General features: G+C 47.8%; 1 long non-coding RNA gene and 1 other non-coding gene across 2 annotated transcripts; one reads left to right on the forward strand and one right to left on the reverse strand.

Annotated features, from left to right (window-relative positions):
* Nucleotides 1-565: 565 nt before the first annotated feature.
* On the reverse strand, nt 566-9,669 carry LOC135277714 (uncharacterized). Its single transcript, XR_010345311.1, has 3 exons — nt 8,980-9,669; nt 813-2,347; nt 566-684 (listed from the first exon to the last, which is right to left on the reverse strand). It is a non-coding gene; the product is annotated as an uncharacterized LOC135277714 (long non-coding RNA).
* A 638-nt stretch (nt 9,670-10,307) lies between these two features.
* TRNAL-CAA (transfer RNA leucine (anticodon CAA)) lies at nt 10,308-10,413 on the forward strand. Its single transcript has 2 exons — nt 10,308-10,345; nt 10,368-10,413. It is a non-coding gene; the product is annotated as a tRNA-Leu (tRNA).
* Nucleotides 10,414-15,344: the final 4,931 nt, after the last annotated feature.

Below are 15,344 nucleotides of genomic sequence, written 5' to 3' on the forward strand. Positions count from 1 at the left end.
CAGTCAGAACAAAGGCCTTCGCCCTGCAGCCCCCTGAAGTGGAGCCGTGGGGAAGCGGCCACAGACTCCCACGGGAAATCTGAACCGGTCGGGGGGGGTCCACACGTCACCTTGAAGCGGGCGGCGGCCTTTACTGGTTACAGGGAAGGAAAGGCCGTGTCCTGGGGTGCAGCTGGGGGCGCTCTTAGTTGGGTTGACGGGAGGTGGGGCGGGGGTGAGAGGTCTGGAGGGCGCCCCCCGCCGTAACGCTAACAGTGAGTGGGGCGGACCGATCCCAGTGGCAGCTCCCCAGGCTGCCCAGAGCCCCCGTGGCGACCCACGCCCACCCGGCCTTACCTGTGCGCCCCCACGCGCCCTCACCCCGACTGCGCCTGCGCCTGCGCCTCCCGGCCTAGCGAACAGGCCCGGAGCTGCGGGAAGACAGGGGCCCACCTCGCGAGCGCAGCCGTCGTTTCTCTTTTAAGAGGAAACCGTGCCTTTCGGCGGCGGCGGCTCTAGCCCGGAAATGGGGCCCGGGCGCCCGAGGGAGGGGAGAGGCGGAGGCCCACGGCGTGCGCCTGCGCACTGGGTGCCCCGCGCAACGCCTGCCGGGAATTGTGGTTCCCCGACCCGAGTCGCTCGCGCGTGTCGTGCAGCCTCGCGGGAGTCGTGGAGTCGTGGTTGGGTCGCTTCTGTGGTGAGCGTCTGCGCTTGGCAACCAAAGGTTTGGGGGAAAGTAGAAGAGACAGAGTCAGGCCTCCTGAGTTCCAACCCCAGCCCGCCCGACCTGTTTGCGGGCGTGGCCTCTTCACTTGCTCGCGTTTTGTACTCACCTGCGATTTCCCCTCACAGTCGCCACCTGCAAACATGATGCAGAAGCAGCCACTTTGAAAGCCAGCTGGAGCCCTCTCGGGACCGCGGATTCCCGCCAGCTACAGCCCGCTTCTATTAGCATCGGAATTCTTGCTACAAGTTGCCTCCGTTCTCTGCGGACTCTCTCACTTCCCAGCCCCTTCTCTCCAGGTGGCTCTGATGGAACTTTCCTGCCCATCCAGCGCCCGCCGTGGCTCTTCGCAAGGTCGCTGGCGACGGTCGTGTTGCTGCATAGCAGCTGTCAGGTGTCTGCCTCTCTGCCCTAGACAGAGTGCGACTACGTAGCTCTCTTCCCCATCCTGATGGCTCCCTCTACGTTTTTTGGCCCCAGTTTTACTTCTGTGACTTCATATGCTCCTGATTTTCCACCCGCCTCACTGGCGCCTTCTTTCCTTTTTTGGATCCATCCCCTCTGTTCTGCCAAAAGATGAAGTGTGCCTTGGCTCAGGTCTTGAACCAGCTCTTCTCTCTGGATATATTCTCTTGGGTGATCTAATCAGTTCCATGGCTCTAAAAACACCGATGGCTCGTAGCCTAGCCCTCTTTCAACTCCAATCATGTATCTTACTGCCCACTTAGCAGGGCTAACTAAGCTAACACATGTAAAGAATTTAGGACAGTGCCTGGCATGTAGAGAGCATTGACACATGATAGGTGATATTTTCTCCAACATAACTATGGCAAAATGTATAACAATAATGCCTGTTCCCTCCCCCGTCTCAGTAAACGATGTCATCACCCACCCCCTTGCTCAGAAAAAAGGGAATAAAAGGGAATCAGACTTGATTCTTTGCCTTTTATGACACCTAAACCATATACATCAGCAAATCCTGTTGGTTCTGTCTCCAAAAATTTATCTTAAATCCAGTCACTTCAGACACTTTCAAATGCTAAAACCCTACTCCAAGTCACTTGTATTAATTTTCCGTGATTGTTGTAACAAATTGTGTTGTGTGTTGTTTTCAGCCACAAACTTGCTCCCTTTACTCAAATGTATTTTCTCACAGTTCTGGAAGCCAAAAATCCAGGTCATCTGTAAGGGCTCTAGGGGAGAATCCTTTCCTTGCTTCTTCTGGCTTCTAATGGTGGCCAGCATTCCTGACCTGTGGCCACATCACTCTAATCTCTGTCTCTGAGGTCACATTGCCTCCTTCTGTGTCAGATCTCCCTCTGCTTCTCTCTTACAAGGATGCTTGTGAATGCATTTAGAGTCCATCCTTATAATCCAAATAATCTCTCCATTTTAGTATCCTGAAACAATTACTTCTGTAAAGTATTTGCCATATAAAGTAATCTCCAGCTGGGCACAGTGGCTCACACCTGTAATCCCAGGCCGAGGCAGGTGGATCACTCAAGGTCAGGAGTTCAAGATGAGCCTGGCCAACAAGGTGAAACATCTGTGACTTCATATGCTCCTGATTTTCCACCCTCCTCACTGGCTCCTTCTTTCCTTTTTTGGATCCATCCCTCTGTTTTGTATTTTTAGTAGTCTCTACTAAAAATAAAAAAATAAAAAAAAATTAGCCGGGCACGATGGCACAGGCCTGTAATCCCAGCTACTCCGGAGGCTGCGGCAGGAGAATTGCTTGAACCTGGGAGGCAGAGGTTGCAGTGAGCCAAGATTGCGCTACTACACACCAGCCTGAGTGACAGAGCAAGACTCCATCTAAAAAAAAATTAAAATTAATCTCCACATGTTCTAGGGATTAGGACATACATATCTATCTTTTCCAGGACTATTTTTAAGCCTACAATACCACCATCATCTCTCACCTGATCTATGGCTACATCTTCCTAATAGCTTTGCCTCCTACTTTAACTTGTATCCTCACAAAGCAGGGAAGATTTCCTCAAAGAGCAAATCTTTTGCTTAAAACCTGGGAGTGGTCTCTAGTGCAATCCAAAACCCTTATCATGGCCTCAAGGCCCTACTTAATCTGGCCTTTGGCTACTTCCCACTTTGTCCTGGCCACTCCCACCTTTTTGCTATTTCTCAAGTGTGCCAAGTATGCTGGAGGGAGTTCTTTTGTCTCTGGAGCACTCAATCCCCCCCACTACCCCGTGCCCCAACCCCATCCCCCAGCCCATCACCTAGCTCTTCATCCATTTGCTCTCTTCTTGTCATGTAAATCTTGGCTATAAAATCACCCACTTAGAAAGCTCCCTTTCCTCAGTCATTCTCTACCTCACTGTGCCCTGTTGTATTTTCTTCATGGCACTTACTCTCTGAAATCCTCTCAGGGACTTGCTATTTGTACTTTTGTCAGTGTTGAGCTATACACAGTTTACAGACTGCTGAAACTGCCAATTCCTTTTTACACATAAAAGGGTCCATGTGGAGGACATATTTATCTTCATAACATTAATTTTTCCTGGACTACACATGGCACCATAGCCCTCTTCTTCTCTCCTGCCTTGGGCATAGCCAAATCTAATATTGCTGTACCCTCTGAACTTTTAGTATCTTCTCTCCAAAGAGAAAAACTACTTTCCACTCCCTGGGCCCAAGGAGGAATGAGCCAACCCACTGCTCTCAAATCCTGAGATGTATTCCCTGTGGGAAAAGGAACATGCCTTCAGGACTCTGTGCCCCAAATTTCACAAGACCCACAGACACCCTCAGCCCAGCCCAGGCTCCAAGTATTTGCACAAATCCTCCCTCTTTCTCAGCCTGCATCCTCTCAGTGACTGGTATCTTCTTCCTCCAGCCAGTCATTATTGCTGGGAGTGCAACTCCGTTTTTCTTGAGCACTAAATTCCCCACCCCCCGCCCCCACCCCCACTCGGTCCCCCAGTCCACCACCCAGCTCTTTAACTTGTATCCTTACAAAGCAGGGAAGATTTCCTCAAAGAGCAAATCTTTTGCTTAAAACCTGGGAGTGGTCTCTAGTACAATCCAAAACGCTTATCTTATGCCCAGGGCAGGAAATAAGAGGGCTATGGTGCATGTGTAGTCCAGGAAAAACAAATGTTATGAAGATAAATATGTCCTCCACATGGACCCTTTTATGTGAAAAAGGAATTGGCAGTTTCAGCAGTCTGTAAACTGTGTGGTTCAACGCTGACAAAAGTACAAATAGCTCACATTTAATCTTAGCTGTTGTAATGGGATGCTAAGATGGAATTCAAGGTCTCAGACTGCAGTGAGGCCACTAAAGGCAGAGAACCTCTCCTAAAAATGACAACTGATGGTGATGCCTCTACCTTGAGTCTGATCAGGCCCTCATGCGGCTGACCTGGGCCCTCTGTGATGCCACGTGGCTGAGGCAGGATAGGGTGGTATATAAGACATGCGGTTGCCCTTGCTCCTGGCTGGCCCAGCTGCCTGGGCTGGTTCTGTTAGCTTCGGCTCTGGGCCGGAGAGCAGAGGATGAGGAGCAGGAAGCTAGAGACTCATCGTGGGAAATTCAGCGTCTGCAGGGGTGCTGGCCGCTGTAAGCCTGCGACGCTGGCCGCGGAGGGACATATTGCTCCTAATGCTGAAGCAGCAGCTGTCCAACCTCGCTGTGGTTTGTGCTGGTGGCAGCGGCAGCCCGTCTAGAGTTGCTACTGCCAGATGCTGACTGCAGTGGGGGAGGGGGCCTTCTCCACAAAGCTGGTGGGAGCTGGGACAGGCAGAAGCCACGCCCCCTTCTGAGGTGACGGGGTGGGAGCTGGGCGCTCCCTGGGTGCAGCTGCTGTCGCGCAGCTGTGGCTGCGGACCCAGGCCTCCCTGTGCTCTTGGGGGCCAGGAGCAGCCAGAAGCCCCGCCCTCCCAGGGACAGCTACTGCTGCTCAAGCCTGTGGCTGCAGACCCGGCTTCTCTTCCCTCTCCAGGGGCTAGGAAGGCCCCCCTTGACCGCGGCAGGCTCCGAAATGCCTGCTTCTGCTGCCTGGTCTCTGACCGCTCCCGGTGCCGGCTCCACGGGCTCTGAAATGTCGGATCCAACTCCTGGCCTCTCCCTGCTCCCAGTGCCCACTCTAATCTCGGAGCAAAGTCGAGGCCAAGGCCGGCGCTATTGCAACCCGGCCGGGTGTGCGCACACTCGGGCAGCACTGACACGCCAGCCCCCTGCTGCCTCGGCCCCCTCTGGACTTTGGGCGCCAATGAGCCCAGGAGGGGCAGAGCAGCATTGGCCTGCAGATGCCCCTCAGCACGAACAGCCTGGGTGCTCTAATGTTCCTTCTGTTTTACTTCCTCCCTCGGCCCCACGCCAGGACGGAGTGTCACTCTTGTTACCCAGGCTGGAGTGCAATGGTGCGATCTCGACTCACTGCAACCTCCGCCTCCTGGTTCAGGTGATTCTCCTGCCTCAGCCTCTGGAGTAGCTGAGATTACAGGTGCATGTCACCACACCTGGCTAATTTTTGCATTTGTAGTAGAGACGGGGTTTCACCATGTTGGTCAGGCTGGTCTCGAACTCCAGACCTCAGGTGATCCACCTGCCCCGGCCTCCCAAAGTGCTGGGATTACAGGCATGAACCACCGCACCCGGCCTCTGTTTTACTTCTAACTGCTCTTCTTCCCCCTTCTCTGTGACTCTCTCGCTGCATAATTTTGCCCCCGCTTTCTCTCCTTCATCTACTCCCCTTTTCTTTGCCTCATCTCATTTCCTCCCTCTGTACCTAGAAAGTTTTGCATTTGGGCTAAAAAATGAATCCAACCATTTCTTTTCAGCCATCTTCCAGCATTAAGCTTCTAATACAGAAGAATTAGTGAGCTACCAACAATCTGAAGATCTCTCTTCTAGTTCTATTCTTGTTGCATTCGCCTCCTGTTTAGTCCATTCACCAGACTATATTTGGGCTACTCCCTAGCTTTCTCTCTGTCCTTCCATTCAGCAGGACTTGGTAGATCTTACCCTCTTTACACTGCTCATTCAGCTGGTTAGAAATGAAGCCCTTCCCACCAGTAAGAACTGGGAAACATGGTTGACTGAAGAATTCTTCTCCCCTTCCCTCATTATCAGTCTTCAGTTCACTCTATCTAGGAGCACCTAGAACAGCTTGTGACTAAACATCTCATTTGGACCCCTGAGCAGAGATTGCGATCCACTAGATTAGGGTCCTGGGCTTCGAGCCTGTGTTTATTTCAAGGCTTTGGCCTATATTTATACTTTCAGGAGCGCATGCAGAGGCTAACCATACCATGCTGCTTCCCCTGGGCCAGACCCTAATGACAGATGCTTTACCTTGAACACTAAATGGACAGGCCTTGATCACAAAGCATCACCTCTCCCCTGGACTCCAGAGGATTGTTCCTAACTGCTTACTTGACATATCTATTAGGTATCTCAAACTGGAAGATTAAAACTGAACTCTCCCTCATCCATAATCTGCCTCCCCTTAGCCTTCCCTTTGTCAGTAAATGCTAAGTCTTTTCCTTGTATTGCTAAGGCCAAAACATCCTTTTTGATGCTCATTTACTTCTTGCACATCAACAAATCCTGTTAGCTCTACCTGCAAAATAGACCCAGAATTCAAATCTTGCTCACCACCTGGGCTGCTGCCATCTAGTGCAGACCAAGGTGGCTTGCAGCAGGCACCAGGCCCTCTCACTCAGTTTCAGCCATATTGTCAGTTCTGCATTCCCTGTTGGCCTTTTCATTTGCTCTTCTCTTTCCCTGGAGCCCTCTTCCCTCAGATATTTTTCTCTGGTCACTCCTTGACTCTCTTTAAATTTCTGCTCAAATGCCACATACTGAGAGATTTTCTGAACCACCTGCATCTCTCCCTAATCTCTTTCTCTGCATTATTTTTCTCAACAGTACTAATCACCACTCATTCCCAACAAATAATTATTTTATTTATTCTAGGTCTTTCTCTGCTGGAATGTGAGCATCTTGAGGACATATACTTGTTTTATTCTCTGCTGCATCCTGGTCCATGGTGCTCAGCTAGAGCAAGGGAGTTTTCTGGGCAAGGCAAAATGAACAAAGACAGATCAAGTCCCTTTAGGAAAACGCACCAAGCTTGCTGGGGGATATGGAGACAGGGAGGTGAGGTCAGGCAGGCCAGAATGGACTGAAGGCCACACAGGCCACCAGAAGCATTAGGATGTCAGGGTGATGGAAAACAACCCTCCTCCAGTGTTTACTTTCTCCCTTCAGAAAGGACTCCAAAGTGATTTAAAAAAAAAAAATTGCCCACCTTAGGGATAGAACGAGATGACAGAAAAGGAGTCTCCATTTCTTTCTTTCTTTCTTTCTTTTTTTTTTTTTTTTGAGAAAGAATCTCACTCTGTCACCCAGGCTTGAGTGCAATGGTGAGATCCTGGCTCACTGCAACCTCCTCCCAGGTTCAAGCAATTCTCCTGCCCCAGCTTCCTGAGTAGGTGGAATTACGGTCATCTGCCACCATACCCAGCAAATATTTTGTATTTTTAATAGAGATGGGGTTTCACTATGTTGGCCAGGCTGGTCTCGAACTCCTGACCTCAGTTGATCCACCTGTATTGGCCTCCCAAAGTGCTGGGATTACAGGCATGAGCCACCATGCCCAGCCCAGGATTTTCCATTTCCTATCGCCCTGTAGATACATCAATTTGAACTACTATTCACAAATGAAAATATTTTTACAAGAAGTAAGGAAACCAGATGAGAGACCACAGTGCCTGGGTGTAGCAAAGAAGTAAGAAGAGAGGCACTGGCCGCGCATGGTGGATCAGGCCTGAGCACTTTGGAAGGCTGAGGCAGGTAGATTTGTTGAGTTGAGGAGTTCAAGAAAAGCCTGGGCAACAAATTGACACTACATGTCTACAAAAAATTAGCTAGGTGTGGTGATGGGCACTTGTAGTTCCAGCTACTCAAAAGGCAGAGGTGGGACGATGGCTTGAGCATGGGAGGCAGAGGTTGCAGTGAGCCAAGACTGTACCACTGTACTCCAGCCTGGGTGGCAGAGCCAGACACTGTAAACACACACACACAGAGACAAGGAACAGGGGCATTGAAGATGGTAGGAAGGACAGTTTTACATTACCTACATCACCCTTCAACCTCAGGCAGCACAGCAGAGAGAGATACCTTCTACTTGGAGAAAGAGAGAAGTGAGCACTGGATTTTGCCTTGGACCCTAATGCTGGGCCCACCCCAGTCAAACCCAGCTCCAGGCAGGCCCCCATATCCCCAGACTCTAGGCCAGTACCTGAGGTATGAGCTTTCAAGTCTGCCTGGCCCCAGGCTGGATCCTGCATCCCCAGGTTCCAGGCCAGTGACTCAGTCTCTGGCCTCTGAGCCCACTCCAGTACCAGGCCGGCACCAGTGGCACAGGGCTTCAAGCTCATCCCAGCACCAGTCCAGGCCCTACAGACTCAGTCTCCAGCCACACCCCAGGGTCAGGCTGACCCCGGTAGCCCAAGGTCCCAGGCCTGCCTCCACAGCTCCAGGCTTCAGGCCCACCCTAGAGCCAAGTTAGCACATCTAGCCTCAGGCACCAGGCCAACATCCTTAGACCTTAAAGACTTAGTCTCCAAAGTAGCACACACACACACCCTTAACCTTCAGGCCAACCCCTGTATAACTAGGCTTCAGGCCAGCCCTGGTGGATCCAACTACCTGGGAAGTACATATAATCCTAGGCTCCAGTGGAGTCGGGGTCCAGGCCACCCCAGTAGACCCTGGAGCCAGGCCAGCCTCTGTGGACTGAGGATCCAGTGATAACTGCTGGAGATCCAGGCTCTAAGCCAGCCTCTGTGAACTCAGGACATAGGTTCACTCCTATGGACTTAGGTTCCAGAAGACACCGACTCCAGGCCTATCTCAGTACCTGGCTGGTCCCTGCAGACTCAGGCTCAGGGCCCACTCCAGTGTTAAGTCAGCCCTTGTAGACCTGGGATTCAGGCTCACCACCAGGGACACAGGTTCTAGGTCTACCCCAGCAGATCCAATCAACAGGTTCATCCTAGTGGATCCAGCCTTCAGACCTGCCTGCCTACTCACCCAGACACTAGACCAGCCAACCTGAGGACTTAAGTAGCAAGCTCACCCATTGGCCACAACAGGTGGCCTGCCCAGAATTTCTGGACAGGCTGATTGATAAAGGGTGTTTTCAGATAATCAAATCTTCAAAGACTGGAATAAGTAGCTAGTTCTTCAAATGTGCACACACCAATGTATGGCAGAATCAAGAACAATCAGAAAAATACCTTACCAAAGGGACAAAATGAAGCACCGGTGACTGACTCTAAAAAGATGGAGATGTTGGCCAGGCATGGTGGCTCACGCCTGTAATCCCAGCATTTTGGGAGGCCTAGGCAGGTGGATCACATGAGGTCAGGAGTTCAAGACCAGCCTAGCCAACACGGCGAAAGCCCGTCTTCACTTAGAAAAAAAATTAGCCCGTTGTGGTGGTGCGTGCCTGTAATCCCAGTTACTTGGGAGGCTGAGGCAGGAAAACTGGTTGAACCCGGGAGGCGGAGGTTGCAGTGAGCCGAGATCACGCCACTGCACTCCAGCCTGGGCAACAAGAGCAAATCTCCGTCTCAAAAAAAAAAAAAAAAGATATTACCTTCCATCTGTTAGAAAGGCTTTTATCAGAAAGATGACAGATAGCTAGCATTGGTGAGGATGAGGAGAAAAGGGAGCTCTTGCACGCTGTTGGAGGGCATGTAAATTAGTACAGCTATCGTAGAAAACGGTATGGAAGCTCCTCATAAAACTTAAAATTGCCGTATGATCCTGGACTCCCACTACTGGGTATGTATCCAAAGTAACTAAATCATTATGTTGAGGAGACGTCTGCACCCATGTTTGCTGCAGCGTTATTCACAACGGGTAAGATGTGGAAACCACCGCAGTACTCATCAAGGATGACCTTCAATAACGTTCTGTTACTTGTGACAACACGGGTGAGTCCAGAGGGCCTCATGCTGCGCGGAACACGCTCTGCGGGGCGCGTCCCGGGCCTTCCCGTCGGACGCTGGGGCGCGCTGCTGCTTCCGACCGGTTAACTGCGGTGTAAACGGAACCCGGCTTCCCGCACCTCCCGGCGCCCGTCCCCGCCGACCGCAGCTGGGCGGCTTCGTGGAGGAAGCGGGGCCTTGAGGGAAGGGCTCCTGCAGGAACCATGAAGCAGAAAGCCGCTGTAATTATAACGATAATGAAGAAAACAAAAGCGTCCATTATCACTCTGTGGCGAGCGTTTTTTCCAGCTACTTTCCAAGTAGTAACGACCGCCGGGGTTTCCCCCGCGAGGGCCGCAACGTGAGGACGCAGCGTCTACTTCGCCTTCCTCACGCATCTCCCGGCGTTTGCGGGGCCGGGCGCTGGCGCACGCGCACAACCCACGGTCCTCAGCCTCGGTTCCGGCCGGTAGAGCGCTGCAGTCGCGGCTTTCTCCAGAGCTCAGCGGAGAACTGGAGGCGCGGTAGCATCGCACCCAGTCAGGAGGAGGCCCGCGGCCGCGTCGCGGTGTGACGTGACGGGCAGGCGCCGGGAACACAGACATTAGAAAAAGTGAGAGGGACTTCGTGTTTGAGTGTCAGGATGGCCGAGTGGTCTAAGGCGCCAGACTCAAGGTGAGAACCTTGCCTACGGGCGTTCTGGTCTCCGGATGGAGGCGTGGGTTCGAATCCCACTTCTGACACAGTCGTTTTATTAATATTTTCTTCCCCTTAAGAAACCCTAGAATTTTCCTAGAGCCTGTTGGCATTTTATTGTCTTCTTCAGGAAGATGGTTACAACTAGACTCTACTCGTCTTTGCTGCCCGGTTTTTCCTATCTGCGGCAGCGAGAGGGCTACCTACCAAGGCGAGGGAAGTGCCGTCAGCATCTTCCCAAATGTCGCGATAAAAAGCATCCAATCATATGTCTGTATAGGATACACGTCACAGGATGTTTATTTAGTACGGGATGCTGCCACAGCAGTTTCTGTGTCTTCCCTGGTGGTCTAGTGGTTAGGATTCGGCGCTCTCACCGCCGCGGCCCGGGTTCGATTCCCGGTCAGGGAAGTAGCTTTTTTTTTAAAAAAAACAAAACTTTTTGGTGGAACCAGGCTAACTCATCGGCAGTGTTCCTAGAGTTAGCTGTGACTTGACTTTTAAACAAAGGGTAAAATGCATCCGATATCCTCATTTTGCAGAGTAGTTACCTGAGATGAACTCTACTACGGTGTGTCAGTGCTGGCTATGTAGTCAATAGCTTTACTCACGATATCTTAAGAACGGTGAAAGAATGCCAGCAGCACAAAACGATCCAAAAAGATGGGCTTGGGGATGCCAAAAATGCCTGGTCTTAAAATTATATCGCAGACTTCAAAAAGTCTCCCTAGGTGTCTGAAGGTCATTAGAATGGCACCTGTTGCCTAGAGGGGCGGGTCAGGGCGGGTCTTAGCTCCTTAACAAAGCTTGGGTAATTGTCGCTATGGAAAGAAATCAGATACTTCTCTGATTTCTTTCTCACCCCAGCATCTATCGTTTCATTTTTTTAAATAAGTCGAGATAATTGAAATAATGCCACAACCAACCCTGGTTTCTCTTTACCTGCAGTCAACACTGGTTAATATTTTGTCACATTCTCTCTCTCTGTCTCTTGCAAGGTAGATAGGTAGATAGGTAGGTAGGTGGATAGACAGATGATAGATAGATGATAGAGATAGGTATACATTCCCTATTCCATTTGAAAGTTGAAATCTGTAAAACTGTCCTCCCCACTTGAAAATTGCAGACATGACATTACTCCATGCCACACCTAAGAAAATTGACATTAATATTTATCATATGCTAGTCTACATTAGAAATTTCCCTAATTGTCCTTAAAATGTCTTTTATAGCTGCTTTTAGTTTTTATTCTAAAATTTTTATTGCCCATTTTTTTAAAAATTGGGAAGCCTGTGAAAAATATTTTAATAATGAAAACCTCCTAAATCACATTTAAGTTGTATCTTCTTAACATTTTATAACATTATGAGCCTATACACCTAATTTGTTATTGTTTTCCAAAGTTTTATTTCTCTCTGGGTACCTTTTTCAGATATCTAGGCCAAGGCTGTGTTATCACACACTCTACACGAACAGATAGAACCAGGTCCATGCACATCTGTGTTTTCCACAGTGTTTGAAATCAAATAGGCCTATTTTAACTTCCTGAATTTCTGCCTCTTGTACTGCTAAAATGACTAGTTTGAAATTATTCAAATTGCTGCACATATTTATAGCAGTTTTCTTTTCTTTTTTTTTTTTTGAGACAGAATTTTGCTCTTGTTACCCAGGGTTCAAGCAATTCTCCTGCCTCAGCCTCCCAAGTAGCTGGGACTACAGGCGCACGCCACCATGCCCAGCTAATTTTTGTATTTTTTTTTAGTCGAGATGGGGTTTCACCTTGTTGACCAGGATGGTCTTGATCTCTTGACCTCATGATCCACCCGCCTTGGCCTCCCAAAGTGTTGGGATTATAGGCTTGAGCCACCACGCTCGGCCAGCAGTTTTCTTAAATAATATTTATCTTGTGGTGGTAAGTTTGGTAAAATGAGCTGTTTGTCATATCCTTGTTTCTAGAACTGTATAAACTGTGCATGAATATATGTGACTTTAAGCTGTTCTTTTATCAAAAATATTTTGACTCTCCTAGATGTTGATTTGTAAATTAATCTTAATAGGTTAATTAGAATGGGTTCTAAAAATTTAGGTGGAGGGTTTGTTATTCCTGTGGTTTCCAGTGATGTGTCCTTAAGCAATATGTCTCATTCCAGCACCCTCTGTCAATCACGCAAGGTCCAGGGTCCCATCGTTTAACACTGGATTTTATAAAAGAGATGTCTTTAGCTATGAATAGAGGTAAGTGGAGTCTAGTCTTGTTATATTTTGGTAAATAGGGAGTTGAGCTGACCATGTAACCTTATTCCATGACCCACTGGATGGTTGGTTCATGGAGAAAAACTAATTTGACATACCTGGGTCTGCTTTTTGTGACTTTATACATATTTATTTTAGTTCCTAGTGTTTCCTACCAGTCAATTGATTTAAATTGTATGCTGTCTCTACATCTTTGAAATGAAAGTTTGGATCATTCTGAATTTCCATTGGGCACATTGGAAAAAAAACTTGATTTTGTATATATTTGCTTTTTCTAGTAAATTTGTCTAATATAGTCATATTTCTTGTTTCTTTTTATGTAAAGAATGTGCTAATAAGGCCGGGCACCGTGGCTCATGTCTGTAATCCCAGCACTTTGGGAGGCTGAGGTGGGCAGATCATGAGGTCGGGAGATCGAAACCATCCTGGTGAAACCCCGTGTCTACTAAAAATACAAAAATTAGCCTGGTGTGGTGGTGCACACCTGTAATCCTAGCTACTTGGGAGGCTGAGGCAAGAGAATCACTTGAACTGAGGAGGCAGAGGCTGCAGTGAGCAGAGATTGTGACACTACACTCCAGCCTGGGTGACAGAGCGAGATTCCGTCTCAAAAAACAAAACAAAAAAAGGAAGTGCTAGTAATCTCTGTTGTTTTGTATGTGGTTGCAAATGGTTCAAATACTGGAAATACTAGAGTGAGTTAGATAATAGCAGCTTATAGGTCTCTAGTCTGTGAGTACATATGAATATTAATTGTCCCCACTTTGTTTGGTTGTAATTTATTAAAACAATACTTGTATCCAATGGTGTCCAGCACCACCATGAGTTTCTAGAAGATTTTGACCTCCAGCAAACAATAAATTTAGTAGGAATTTTGCAGGTTGTTGTAGCTACTGTGATGATCAGGAATTGGTACAGTTTTCACTGTCGTGTCCAAAATGAGCCTGTTTTGGTGTTACATTTCATCACAGAGTGAAATTTTCAGTTACGATGACATATCTGTCTACATTTTCTCTAAAGTCTTTGCCTAAAGGTGGTTTGGGTATATTGTAGCCAAGTTTGCCATGGCTCACTGCAGCCTCAACCTCTGAGGCTCAAGTGATCCTTCCACCTCAGCCTCCTGAGTGGCTGGGACTATAGGCATGCACACGAATTTATTTAATATGTATACACAGGAGCCTTCAGAATAAAGACCCAACCTTCCAATGCCATACAGAAGCTTATATACCATCTTGAGGTTACAGAAATAATGGGGGCTTGGATCCTGGTAAAACAGGTTATGGGAGGGGGAGAAGAAGAATTCTATTAAAGGACAATAAATGATTATTAGGGAGAATGATTGGATCAGGGAACAGAAATTAACTTGGAAATAGTTCGCTTTGGAATTTAAATAATCCTTGGATACAGTCATTATCTTGAGAAAGGGTTTGTTAATATGATGGCTAATATAGGGTCAATGAGAAAGGTGATAAGACCAGTTGAGAAACTACACAAATTTGCAGCCATGTTGTCTCAAGTGAGTAAAGTATTTAATTATTCTAGTGATGGCTAGAAGTGATGTTGAGGTTAAAAATATAGACCAGATGCGGTGGCTCACGCCTGTAATCCCAGCATTTTGGGAGGCCAAGGCAGGCAGATCACCTGAGGTCAGGAGCTGGAGACCAGCCTGGCCAACATGGTGAAAACCCGTCTTTACTAAAAACACAAAAATTACCTGGGTATGGTGGCATGCACCTGTAGTCCCAGCTACCTGGGAGGCTGAGGCAGGAGAATGGCTTGAACCTGGGAGGCAGAGATTGCAGTGAGCTGATATCGCGCCACTGCACTCCAGCCTGGCAACAAAGCGAGACTCTGTCTCAAAAAACAAACAAACAAAAAAAATGGGGTTAGTGGCAAGGAAAATTGGATTGAAATACAGTTTCCATTAACTTTATGGAGAATATTAATGCAATGACTAAAAGAAACAGTGTAGCACCAATATTGCAGAAAGTGTGATAACAAATCTAGGTCTAGTGAGAATTTGGAGAAAGGTTATAGATTTGGGGTAATTGTTAACTTTTCTCTGTTTTCTCTAGTCCAGTAAGTTTTTCTGCATCCATTGGCCACAATGTCCTGTTCGGAGATAATGTCATCATTTAGCGTAGCGCTCACCTTCTGAGTTATACTATTTGTATCGTTGTTTACCATATCCTTTGTGACTGTTAAAGTCAGTTTAAGGTAAGAGTGGGGGTTGCTCTTATAAAGTCTTTTTCTTTTATTTAAATTAAAACATGCCAGGTTAAGAACTTGTTGGAATGTGCTCATTTTGTCTAAATTTTTAAGTTCTCTTTTCAGTATTCATTAAATCTCTATATTCTGTACTGGGATTATAAGGTATGTGGAAATTCCATTGTATAACCCATTTATCTGCTAAAGCTTCTGTGGTATTTGATGTAAAATGAGTTTCTTGGTTACTTTCAATTGTTTTAGAAGCTCCATAGTACACTGCCCAATTTTCTATGGCTAAGATGGTATATTTGGCAAATGGTGGCTCCCCACTAGTGCTATGCCAATCTCTGTATAGGTATCCACTGTTGTTACTGCATATTTTTGTTAGTTGAGGTGATTTAATGGTCCTATAAAACCTCTCTGTAGTTAGGAGTTAAAGGTGTTGGGTTCATATGTATCTATGGGTTTAGTGTGTCTGTATTTATCCAGGTTGGTTTTACATTGCTCACGATTAGCT

The sequence above is a fragment of the Aotus nancymaae genome, unplaced genomic scaffold, assembly GCF_030222135.1.
Source record: "Aotus nancymaae isolate 86718 unplaced genomic scaffold, 86718_ANA_hifiasm-v0.15.2.pri h1tg000032l_1, whole genome shotgun sequence".
Classification (NCBI taxonomy): domain Eukaryota; kingdom Metazoa; phylum Chordata; class Mammalia; order Primates; family Aotidae; genus Aotus; species Aotus nancymaae.